Genomic DNA, 12,467 nt, shown 5'->3' on the forward strand with positions numbered 1-12,467 from the left:
GCAGTGTCCACATCCCCACTTTTGAGCCTTTAAAAAGCAGAGAACCTTCTCTGGCTGAAATGAGGCAGAAGGGGAGGTGGGAGAGGTTCAGGGCATGAGAAGGACTACACCCACACAGCAGGTTTGGAAAACCACACGGGGCCACGAGCCAAGGAATGTGGGCACCTCTGGTTGCAACCAGGAAGAAAATAGGCATGGAGATGTTCAGAACGCACAGAACTGTCCATCCGAAAAGGACGGATTTTACCACATGTAAATTAAACTTCAGTAAACTTGACTTTAAAAAGACCTGAAAGCCATCTCCACTGTCTGGATTTTAGGGACAGGTGGCTCAGTGGTAAAGAATCTGCCTGCCAATGCAGAAGACACACGAGACAGAGGTTCAATCCCTGGGTCAGGGAGACCCTCTGGAAGAGGAAATGGCAGCCCACTCCAGTATTCTTGCCTGGGAAACCCCATGGACAGAGGAGCCTGGCGGGCTACAGTCCATGGGGTCTCGAAGAGTCGGATGCAACTGAGCGACTAAGCCATAGAAAGAGGTGAGTCTGGTGTTAGAAGGTGACCCAACGCACATCACACCCTTGGAGCAGGGCAGCCACGGAGGTTCTCCAGCATCTCCAGGTGTCAGCCCTGCTCCCACCTGCTGTAGCCAAGCTCCTGACCTCGTGGGCAGGATACAGCCTCTCTCCCCACCACCCCAGCCACGGAGCAAGAAGCCAGGAGGCAAAGACATCACCCATCTATGGTCCTAGGAAAGGGGCTTGCGTGTGTCTAAGAACAGTTCACTTCATTCACTTCTGTGACAGCAAACAATGGCGGGCTGGTGACACACCTGGTCGCTCACGCCCGGCTCCTCCAGGAAGCAACTACCCCACTTTTATAATGAGGACAGATCGCTGCTCGGCGGGCTTCTCCACGCCTCGTGCCTAGCCGTCGGCAACAGAGACGGCAGACCCCCAAGTCAAGTGCGGTGCTTCCTGGAGACAGGTCACTAGGTGTGGGGTGGGAGTCTCTATGCCTCTAAGGTTTAAATCCAGCTGACCTGAGCGGGGCAGAAGGATTTCAGCTGAGCACGTGATGCCAAGAGAAATAAAAAGGTAATCACCAGAAGAACTGAGACGGGTGCGACCATGGCCCGGATCCCTCATGTTCACCCGTTTCCTTTCTCCCAGCTCAGCTCCTGTCGTTCAAGAGCCCCTGACCCCTGGGCCATGGACACGCACCGCCCTGTGGCCTGTTAGGAAGTGAGCCCCACAGGAGGAGGTGAGCAGTGGGCAAGCAAGCGAAGCCTTCGTCTATATTTACAGCTGCTTCCCATGCCCCCGCCCCGCCCGCCGTCGAGTTGCAGGAGAACAAGCCCAGGGCTCCCGCTGACTTTGCATTATGGTGAGTTCTGTAATTATCTCATGACACATCACAATGTAATAAAAACAGAAATGAAGTACACAATAAACGGAATGTGCTTGAATCGCCCCCAAACCATCCCCCGGCCCCACCCTGGTCCGTGGAAAAGTTGTCTTCCACGAAACCAGAAACTGTCTTCTAACGTGCCCTGTGCCAGAAAGGCTGGGGGCTGCTGCTCCAGTTGAAAGGATGTGTTAAAGACAAATATTACTCGAGGAGCGTGTGCAGACCCCTATTAAATCGTTGCTGTCCCCCTGGCTCCCCAGGGGCTCGGAGAAGGCCAGTCTCGCCCGTCAGGTCTCCTGGGTTGGCTGTCCCCATGCAGCACCACCTTGCTTGGGTACCTGCCTGAATCCTGAGCCGCCATGTGACGCAGTGCGTCCTGATGACAGGGAATGCAGCCTGCCCTTTTCTGCTGTTGCCCCCAGCACTTGGAACACTGCCTGGCCCGTAGCAGGGGCTCAGGAAAGGTGTGTTGAATAAACGAATGAGCTCAGGAATGAATGACTGAAGTACTCAGTAAACAGCTGCAGAGGTGAAGGTAGAACATGTCCAACCAGAGAGATTCAAACTGCAGTAGGGTGTCTGAGCGGCAAAATTCCTGCCTCTCTCTTGGGTAGGAATCCAGGAAGGCTTCCTGAAGGAGGCGGTATTTGATTAGGCCTGGAAGGAATCTCAAACGGAGGGGTAGCCGAGCTGGAGCTCACGCGCTTGTCCTGCGGCCCCTGCTGGCGCACATCCTGGTGACTGGAGTGCGAGGCATCTGTGGTTTCCTGCCCCAGAGGGTCTGCGACTCAGCCAGGGAGGGCGACTTGCACCAAGCAGCCACGATGAACACGTGACGGGTGAGCACACAAGCAAAAGCACCGGACGCTGCGCCAGACAGACCTGATCCCGGCAGGCAGGGCTGGAGGGCTTCCCCAAGAAAGGGATTTTCACTGAGATCTCTGGGGTAGGGGTAGGGAAGGAGGAAGGGTGAGCCGCAGGGTAAGCGAGCTTCTCTGGCGCAGCCGAGGAGCTGGCCACGGAGGAAGCACGTGGGCCTCTGGGCGTCAAGGCCCTGCCCTCCAGTCGCCACCGGAGCTGACAGACAAGGACGAGTAAGTCCATGTCACAGCTAGAGACTTAATAACAAGCCAGGAAACAACACAGCCCCAGCAACAAGGTCCTGCTGTGTAGCCCAGGGCCCTATGATAAACCGTAGTGGGAAAGAACAGGAAAATGAACATACACGTGTATATGTGTGTGTAACAATCTTACGTCCTGTTCAGCAGAAACGAACACAACACTCTAAGTAACTATACATGAACAACCACTGGGAAAGTCATAGCTTTGAGTGTATGGACCTTTGTTGGAAAAGAGATGTCCCTGCTTTTTAATATGCTCCTTAGGTTTGTCATAGCTAACCCTGAATGAATTCATTGGAAGGTCTGATGCTAAAGCTCCAATACTCTGGACGCCCGATGCAAAGAGCAGACTCACTGGAAAAGACCTTGAGACTGGGAAAGGCTGAGGGCAGGAGGAGAAGAGGGAGACAGAGGATGAGATGGTTGGATGGCATCATCGACCCAATGGACTTGGGTTTGAACAAACTCTGGGAGATGGTGAAGGACAGGGAAGCCTGGCATGCTGCAGTCCATGGGGTCACAGAGAGTCGGACATGACTTTGGAGACTGAACAACAACAAATTCTTGAATAAAGTAAAATTTTTGGAAAAGCCTTCTTGGGAATTCCCTGGTGGTCCAGTGGTTAGGTCTCCACTTTCACTGCAGGGGTCCAGGTTTGATCCCTGGACGGGGAACTATGATCTTGGATCCCACAAGCTTCATGGAGTGGCCGAAAGTAATGATGATGAAAATAAAAGGCATTCTTCCTCTGCACCAGGCGACAGCCTCCCACTCAGAGCAGCAGTACCCCCACCTGTAGACAAGGGGCGCGGGCGAACGGGTGATGTCCGTGGCCAAGAGCCGCTCAGCTCTCAGTACCGCTCCACCTCCATGGCCCCAGTGGGAGGCCACCTATTGGACTAGGAGGAAGACCAGGGTCAGGGAGGGGAAACATGGGGGGCTCAGAACCGACATTCTGAGTCTGAGTCTCAGGGAGGCAGGCTGGGGAGCGTGGGGCCCCCCGTCACAACAGCGATGGCAAAGTCCAGCTCCGCTGAACCTCTGCTGCCGTACTTCAGTCTAACTTCATGTCTACAAAGATGAGTCTTCCCAGGTGGCTGAGTGCTAAGGAACCCGCCTGCCAACGCAGGAGCTGTGGGTTCAATCCCTGGGTCGGGAAGATCCCCTGGCGGAGGGCATGGCAACCCGCTCCAGTATTCTTGGCTGGGAAATCCTATGGACAGAGGAGTCTGGCGGGCTACAAAGAGTGTGGCCTAGGGCCTGAAAAGTGCGGGACATGACTGAGCACACACACACACAATACAAAGAAGAAGGCGTCAGCTGGATGGACGTGTTAAGACCTTCGGTTGGAAGATCATCTTCTCATCTCTTAAAGTGATTCCTTTTCTAAATTTTATTTACTAGTTTTTGTCTCTCAGAGGTCTCGTTCTCAAAGACACCGCACCAGATCTGACATCGCGAGTGGCCATGGATCTTTCTGAAACGTCTTCTAGCAAACGATTTCTCCTGCTATGAAAGCCCACATTTGAACTCATCCATTCCACACAGAGTTGCTGAGCCCTTCCTCGGTTTTGTGCCCTTTCACCAGTCCATGAACCAGTCATGGGTTTATCTGCTTTCCTGGCTATTTTTTTCCCTTCTAGAATTTTCTTTCTCTTAAGTCCTGGGCCTCTCTTAGTATTAAAGATTATCAGCCGTCCTTGAATGTGGTTAAATATTCACTTTCACTTAGACTTCTGACCTAGACACTGAAAGCTAACTTTGCTGCCTTCATCTAAGTAAAGAGAAAGCAGTAGGAAAAAAGTCGATAATTTTTGGTTTCCAGAGTGAAAGAAAATACCCTGTTTTGTTTTTTTTTAATATATTGATAACCTGCTAGGTACACTTGTTTAAAAAATTTGTTTTACTGAAATATCGACTGACAGTGCTGTGTTCTGCTAGGTACTGACATCCACACACAACGCTGGCCTTGGAAAGACTTAGTCCCGCTCTTCCCGGAACCCTTCCTCTCGTCACCGGCCACTGTCACCCTCGGCCAGGATGGGGGCCTTCCTCTTTCCGTTGAACACACCAGCCCTGGAGGGGGACTTCCTGCCCCCGTGCTGGGGGGGAGGGTTACAATCTTTGGTTTCCAGGCTGCTGGGGTGGATGCTGGCAGTGCCCCCCCCGCATCACTGGGGAGCCAGCATCTAGACCCACCCTCCCCCTCCCCTCCCCAGGGATGCAGGCACCCTGCCCTTTCCTCCTTGCCCAGGTCCAGAACCTTCCGTCTCTGGCTCAGACATCAGTATTTCCACCCCCACAACCTTCTGTCATCGCTTGTCCAACACATTCTTTTAACCCTGTTTGTGCTGGTGTTTTTTTTTTTTCTCTCAAGCAACATCTGCATGTGAATACTCTGATGCCTTTCTCTGTACACCTCTTCTTTTTCGAAGGCTTCGTGGTCGAGTGTCGCCCACAAGCTCATGCCACGGCTTTTTGCACAACTGAACTTTGTGAGTTTTTTTTCAGCCGTTCCTCTCTGTCGGGACCCCTGCCTGAAGGTGGCGGATGAGCTTTACTTTCATGGCTTGAGAAGCACCGCACTGGAATGCATTTTCTCCTGGAAACGGCTCTCGAGAAGTGATAAATCGAAGGAAAGCAGAGAAAGAAAGAGGCTCTTTCCTGAACCTGCGTGTGCTCTGGACCGATTGCTGTGAACACTCAGGGGGACCCTGCAGAGATGGGGCTGGAGTCCCTTTGCCTAGAGGTGGGGATAGTCTGCAACAGGTTTCAAGGAGGGGAATAAAAGGTGATCATAATATTCAAGCAAGATATACCCTCCACAAGTCCTAAAGTCCAAGGATATTGTTAACGCGTCCAATACTGCTTTTTTGTTTGGACTATAAATAACTTCAGTACAGCAAGAGATGCTTCTATTTAAACCAAATTTCAAATTGCTCGGAACCATTTTCCTTTTATTCGTCACTCCTGTTAATCCCATCCCCAATACACAAATAGAAAATCAGAAATAAAGTGAGTGGATAGAGAATAAAATAAGACCATAACCCACTTATCAAACTGTCCCATAAAATCAGCCAAAATGAGATTACCAATTAGAATTTATCAAATTGATTCACAATCCTTGACAGAAGGGACATACGTTCTTCATGCTGGCAGCCTAATAGATGTCAACTTGTCCAAGGAGGAACACTGCCTGAAAATGCTTCTGAAAATTTTTTTGGTTAAAAAAAATCCCATTAACATACAGGTAATAGAAGAAAACTTGACTTCAGATCATCAAGATCTGATTGTCACTTGAGTCCTCTGTTTTACTAGCCACACTGCTTCACTGTAACTATGCACTTAAATATACGTCAGGCTAACAATTTCTTAGAACACTTCCGAAAGGGACATGGCCACGTGTCAACCTCTAGATGACTCGGTCTGTTTTACTAGAACTTGGCAACTTGTCACCTCAGTGTGGTTATCACATAACCACAGATGTATGCAGTTGCAAATGGCCTCAGGGAACTTGGTGCCCCACTTGCTCTTAAAAATTGGGGGGGGGTAAGGAACTATGGTATACTGTTTACTTAACTGTATTATCATCTCCAACCTTTCCTGTGAAGCTTCGTAACCTTTGAGACAATTTATTCTGCCTTTGCTTTCCAAACTCTTCCTGTTTCAAAGGGATCCTTTTTCAAAGTTTACTTGTGGTCTCTGAATTAAAAGTGTAAAAGAAAGTAGATCAGAAGAGAACTCACCACTCTTTTTTATTTGCAAATCCCTTTGTGTATGTGTGTGTGCGTGCACGTGTGTGTATGTGTGTGTGTGTGTGTGTGTGTGTGTGTGTGCTCAGTTATGTCCGACTCCTTGTGGCCCCACAGACTACACACTCCCAGCCTCCACTGCCCATGGAATTTTCCAGTCAAGAATACTGGAGTGGGTTGCCATTGCCTCCTCCAAGGGATCTTCTCCATCTAGGGACCAAACCCCCATCTCTTGCATCTCCCGCATTGGCAGGTAGATTTTTTTTTTTTTTTTTGGCAGGTAGATTCTTAACCACTGTGCCACCTGGGAAGTGCCACAAATCTCTTTAAATAAAGCAAAGTAAAAGCAGTCAGATGGGAACTATATTCAATCTCCTGTGATAAACCATGATGGAAAAGAATATGAAAAGAACATATATATATATATATGTATGTATAACTGAGTCGCTCTGCTGTACGGCAGAAATCAACACAACACTGTAAACCAACTCTACTGCAATAAAAATTTTTAAAAAATTAAAAGCCAAGCGATGAGTGTGGCATCTGAACCAGAAGACAAACCTCTGCAATGCTTTCTCTAATTTCTCCTGTGTGTATCTTATCTTCACAGTTGGAGAGCCAACAGGACCCTTGCCCTGTTAAATAATAGCACATGTCCCAACTGACAAAGATTTAGAACACAACTCTTTCCTTCTGAGTCAATTTTTTGGAATCAGAACGCATGATCTTGCAGAAAGAAAGAGCATTTTATTTAATTAGCTGCTCAGGCCACCTCATAGAAACTCTATTTCATGCTTAATATACCCCAAATCTGGGCTTCCCAGGTGGCGCTAGTGGTAAAGAACCCTTCTGCTAATGCAGGGGATGTAAGAGAAGGGATTCAATCCCTGGGTTGGGAAGATCCCCTGGAGGAGGAAACGGCAATCCACTCCAGTATTCTTGCCTTGAGAATCCCAAGGACAGATGAGCCTGGAGAGCTGCAGCCCATAGAGTCACAAAGAGTCAGACACGACTGAAGCAACTTAGCACCCATATCTCAGATCTAGTGATAATTATAAACAGAGTAATTTGAATGGCAGCTGCCACCTTTATAATACCTATGCCGTGGGAGCCACGTGTGGGAGTCCAGCAGGCGTGCAGGAGCACGCCCGTCTAGTGCAGATGGAAGGAGGGGTTCTGGCCATCTGGGTGTGAGGGAAGTTGCAAAATGCCAAGGGGAAATCCTCCAGCAGGGGCAGGTAGGCCCTAAGTGCCTTCTAAGTGCCCCCCACTAGTTCCCACCCACATCTGAGCACTGTAAAAGAAATCGACAAATACTCGCTGAATTCAATTCTGTTCACGTTTTAGTGGCTCAGGGCACAGGCACAGGCCTCCGTCGGCATCCTCAAGGATGGTCCCAGGCCCCTTGGGGGCACCAAAACCTGCCCACCACGCTCAGGTCCCTTAAATGGTGTAGCATCTGCATACAACCTACACACATCCTTCATAGGCTTTCAGTCACCTGGAGATTACTTCCAATACCTAATACTACATGCATGCAATGTAAATAGTTGCGGATACAATGTATAGCTATTGGCAGGTGGCAAATTCAAGTCTTGGTTTTTGGAACTTTCTGGAATTTTACACCCTCGAATATTTTCGCTCCATGGTTGGTTGAATCTGGGGACACAGAATCTGGATGTCGAGGTCCTACTCAGGATACAGGGCGAGCTGGGCAGAACTGACGGGCACACTGCCCGTCTCATCGAGTCAGACTCAGTGGAAGAAGACTTCCTTCAGCCTGCGTTTCCAGAGACGCTCCGAGGATGAGCAACAACTGTTGTCAGGGTCTGGGGATACCAGAGGAAGGACAGATGCAACATATATCACCATCAAAACCTGAGCGCGTGGACTTCCCTGGTGGCCCAGTGGTTAAGACTCCGTGCTCTCAATGCAGGGGGCCCAGGTCTGACCCCTGGTTGGGCAACTGCTGAGCCCACGTGCCGTAACTCCTGACACACCTAAGAGTGTGCTTCGCAAGAGAAGCCACCGGAAGGAGAAGCCCCCGCGCTCTGCAGCTAGAGAAAAGCCTTCACAGCAACTAAGACCCAGCTCAGCCAGGGATGAATACATAAACAGACATTTTTAAAAAGAATAAGAAAAGCAAAGAAAAAATTGCTTTAATAAAAGTGTATATGCAGGGTGGGCGATGTGCTTCTTTCCAAAAGCCTTTGAAAAATCATCCAATGGTCAGAGCCAAAATAACAGGTACCAGATCCGGGCAGGTGGCACCAGCGTGCTCCTTTAGACCCCGACTGGGCGAGACTGGCTTCTTACCTGCCACAAAGAATCTTCACCCGCACTTCTTTGCCACCACTTATGAGCCTAAAGAGGTGGAGCGGAGCGAAAAGCCATTTTGTGATGAAAAGTCAGCATCTAGAGAGGGGGACAGAGGTCCCCTGGCCCAGCGGGCGGCCCTGAAGGGACAAAAATCAAACCTCGCGATGACCTAAACACCTCCTCCACTCTGTCAGACTGCTTCTCCGATGGGACCGCAAAACAAACGCAGCTCAGCTACCAAAGTAACTATATACTAGGCCGGGCTTAGTAAGGAGCAAACGCTCCATCTTTTGAGGTGCATAAACCCCTCCCCGATACTGCTACGAGAAGATGCTAGTTAAATGTTCTAGAAGCAAAGAATGAACACCGCTCCACACAGCAAGCCAACCAGACTGGGTGAGGTCTGTTCCCCACCGGACAGGTCACTGCAGGTAAGTGACAGAAACACTGGGAAGAAGAAACAAGTTCTGTCAAATCTGGCCCACGGGGACATCAAGGGCTTTCCCTGTTTGGTTCTTAACCCTAAAACTATCTTCACACCAAGTCGGAAATTACAATTCTTTGCCTAATTTTCCCCAACCACATGGCCTTAGAAGTGAGCTAGCCTGTTCTATGTAACTCCTCAGGCAGAAGCAGCAGACACAGCACACGTCTATCCTGCAAACAGAAACTGTGGCATTACTTGAGGCGTCTGTGAAGCCTCTACCAAGCCACCAAAACCAGAATAAAAACAGAGGCCCTCAAATTCCCAAAAAGCCACATCCTCTAACTGCAGTGCAACAGAATTAGTGCAAACATTCACCCCCAACGCCGGTCACTTGGAAGTTAAGACACTCTGCCGCTAAGGACATATTCATTCACACACAGACTGAAAGAGGAAATAGAGAAATGTGGCATGTTTAAAATATGTTTACAGTAAGCAAAGAAATGTTTTAATAGAAGTTTTTAAAGATGATTACTTAATCCTTATAAAAACAGATGCTCACAGACAACACATCAAAAAAAAAAAAGCACTGGTTAACAGTCATTTATCACATATCATAACATATGATTTATTATATCATATATAATCATAAACACAAGGTGTATGGCAAAAATAGATTCCCTTTCTGCACCTCAATTTCATCTCCTTTCAGCTCCTTTTTTATATTCTGGTATAAAAATCAGCTTCATGAGCAGATTCACAGTTGCCTTCCCCAATACTAAACACAATATCCCAGGGCAGCTAAAAACTCAGGACATATTTATAGAATATATGAATTTTAAAATGTACATCTATTAAAGAATCAGCTTAATAATTATTCTATCTAAGCATGATGAAATATATGATATAGACACAAACACATTTATTCACATGAAAAGATTTTCCATAACCCAATGCTTAATAAAGCAGCTTATAAAATAGTTTCTATAGAAGAAACACATTTTTTTTTCTCCTCTCTCTCATGCTCTCTCCCACATACACAGACTATGTTTAAAAATCTGGGTACAAGTTGGACAAACGTGAGCTAGTAACAACACTTGCTTTATGATTATGAAATAATCACACGTCCAAGATGGGAGAAGAGGGAAAACGTTGCTTTCTGTGGTCAATTAATTTGCTGTTGCTTCCAAGTTGTGTAGAAGTTTGTCAAGCTCCCTGCCTGGTCCCTCAGTGACCAGTGAACCACTCAGCCTGAACCATCTCCTCCAGGGTATCACTGTCCTGGCTGATGGCACTTCTAGACCTGGCCTACCAGCTTGGCAAGCATCTGCTTGATATTAAAATTGGAATTAAAACAGCTAAGTCGTGGCACGGCTCCTGACTTGTCGGCGTCTGTAACTTAAGTGTCTGTTAAGTGAAAACATTTCTCACAGTCATATTATCTAGTTTTAAATTATGTGGAACCAGCCTGCCATAAAGAAAGGAAGTTCCTGAAGAACACTGACACGATCAAGTTTTCAGGACTTAAAAGAACTTACCCACATTTATCTTACTTTCAAAGAAATGAAAATAGACCTAACTGTGGCATCGGCAAGGTAGTACTTAACCCTCAAATTGCTAGTCTGTAGGGCAATGGAAGTAAAGACTTCAATATTTCAGTCTGGAAAAAAATGAGTAAATCAAACCTCCTATTTACCTGTGATGACAACGTCTTGGTGCTGGGCTGCTCCGGCCACAGACTGTTACTTTCCAGAGGAGGCAGGGCCCTCCTCCTCCGGCCTTGGCGGCAAGAAGGTAAAGGAGGAAACGATCTGTGCTCTGGTTCTGCCAAACTCTCCACCACCTTGAAAGAGGAAAGTCACCGTGACCCTGCGTCTTCAACCGCTACGGTGTGGCAGGGTCGTCCCAGGAAAGCCCAGCCCCGCCTCCCTGCCCCACGCACCCCTTCCCAAGCAGCCTGGGGGAGGAGGGGACTCCCGAGTTTGGGGAGGGGCCGCAGGGACTAGGGGTGGGCAGGCGGCCGCGAATGGCCCAGGGCGCTCCGCGAAATCCAAGGTAGTATATAAGCCCGGACTTTTCTTAGAAAGAATCTTGACGTTTGCGGCGCAGCCACCAGCCTTTAAACTTCAAAAGGCAGGAGAGCACGGGTGTGCCGTTGTTCCCGGTTAGACTGCGGAGCGCGTAGGGGCAGAAGCAGCCCTCCGGACTTCCGCCAGGACCGCGGCGCGCAGCCGGGGACCCGGGGAGACCCGGGCGCGGGCGCCCAGCGTCAGACCCGCGGGCCCCGGGCTGGGAGGGCCATCCCGCGGCGGAGGCTGCCCTGGGCTCGGCCTGTCCGGGTCTCCCGAGGGCGCTTAGGCGCAACGTGGGCGCAGTTCCGCAAAGCTGAACTAACCCGCGCTTGTCTCTCCCATCCGAGCGTCTAAGCCCGGCGCACGAGGGTCAGTCTGCCGGACCTCGGGCCACCTGGCCTAGGGGATCCTCGGACGTCTCGGGAACGTCCCCAGTCGGGGACAACCAAACTCGACCATGCAGAAGGAAGGGCGAGCCTGATGCCCCCGCCTGGTGGGCCTTCTCTCCGGAGTGGGGGCAACTTGAGCACCTAGCGTCTCTGAGGTACCAGACCTCGACCCCTGCCCAGGCCCCAGTCCCAACCGACAGCTGCGGACGCCGGGGCTCCAGGCAGGCCCCGGGCGCTCGGAGGAGGCCGACCAAGGGGAGGGCCCCTGGGCCCCGGGATCCCCAGTACTAGCCAGCAGCGAGCGCCCTCACCCCGCGCCCCGGGGCCCCGCGCATGCGCCACCCGGCCCCTCCCCGTCCGCCGCCGCTCTCGGGAGGGAGCCCGGCCCCCGGACCCCCGCGCGCGCCCGCCCGCCCGCCGCCTGGCACCTGGGGCCGCGCGGTCCGCCGCCTGCCGGTCCGCCGGGCGAGCACGCCGAGGGAGGCGGCGCCGGGCAGGGCGCTAGCGGCCGCCTCCGCCCCTGCCGCCCGCTGCCCCCGCCATGGGGCCGTCGCGTCCCCTGCCCCTGCCCGGCGCCGCCTCCAGGCTCCCGTGCCAGCCGCGCCCCCGCGGCACGCGCCGCCCCTCTGCCCGCCGCCCCAGGCCGGGCGCTCGCGCAGGGGGCCCCTCCAGGAAGCCCCGCCCCCGGCCCCACCCCGCGCGGGGACACAGCCCCCGGACGGCGGGGCCCGATTGGCTGCCCGCGGGGGCGGGGGTGGGACCGCTCTCGGCGCGGGGGCGCCCACCTCCTGTCCCACGGCAGCGGCGCCAGCGGGGAAACTGAGGCCGGGGCGGGGGTGCGCGGAGGTTCAAGGTCACCCGGGTGGGCGCAGCGCCCGTGAGAGCACTCCGCGCGTGGCTGGACCTGGGCGCGCGTCCGGCCCCGCTCACTGGGGGAGGGCCGAAGTCTAGGAGGGGCGGGCCCGAGACTGCCGCCCGGG

General features: G+C 51.6%; 1 protein-coding gene across 2 annotated transcripts in view; it reads right to left on the reverse strand.

The window, feature by feature from the left end:
* The window catches only part of PPARA (peroxisome proliferator activated receptor alpha), a 73,736-nt gene extending 61,648 nt beyond the window's left edge, over positions 1 to 12,088 (reverse strand). The window contains exons 1-2 of one of the 2 annotated variants that reach the window (XM_070371434.1): positions 11,916 to 12,088; positions 10,723 to 10,869 (exon numbers count right to left, since the gene is read on the reverse strand). The gene's annotated coding sequence lies outside the window, so the exon portion shown is untranslated. Of the gene's footprint in view, positions 1 to 10,722; positions 10,870 to 11,421; positions 11,783 to 11,915 lie in introns of those variants that run through there. The other variant, XM_070371435.1, reaches the window with a different exon arrangement.
* Between the last annotated feature and the right edge of the window lie 379 nt (positions 12,089 to 12,467).

This window comes from Bos mutus, chromosome 5 (assembly GCF_027580195.1).
Source record: "Bos mutus isolate GX-2022 chromosome 5, NWIPB_WYAK_1.1, whole genome shotgun sequence".
Classification (NCBI taxonomy): domain Eukaryota; kingdom Metazoa; phylum Chordata; class Mammalia; order Artiodactyla; family Bovidae; genus Bos; species Bos mutus.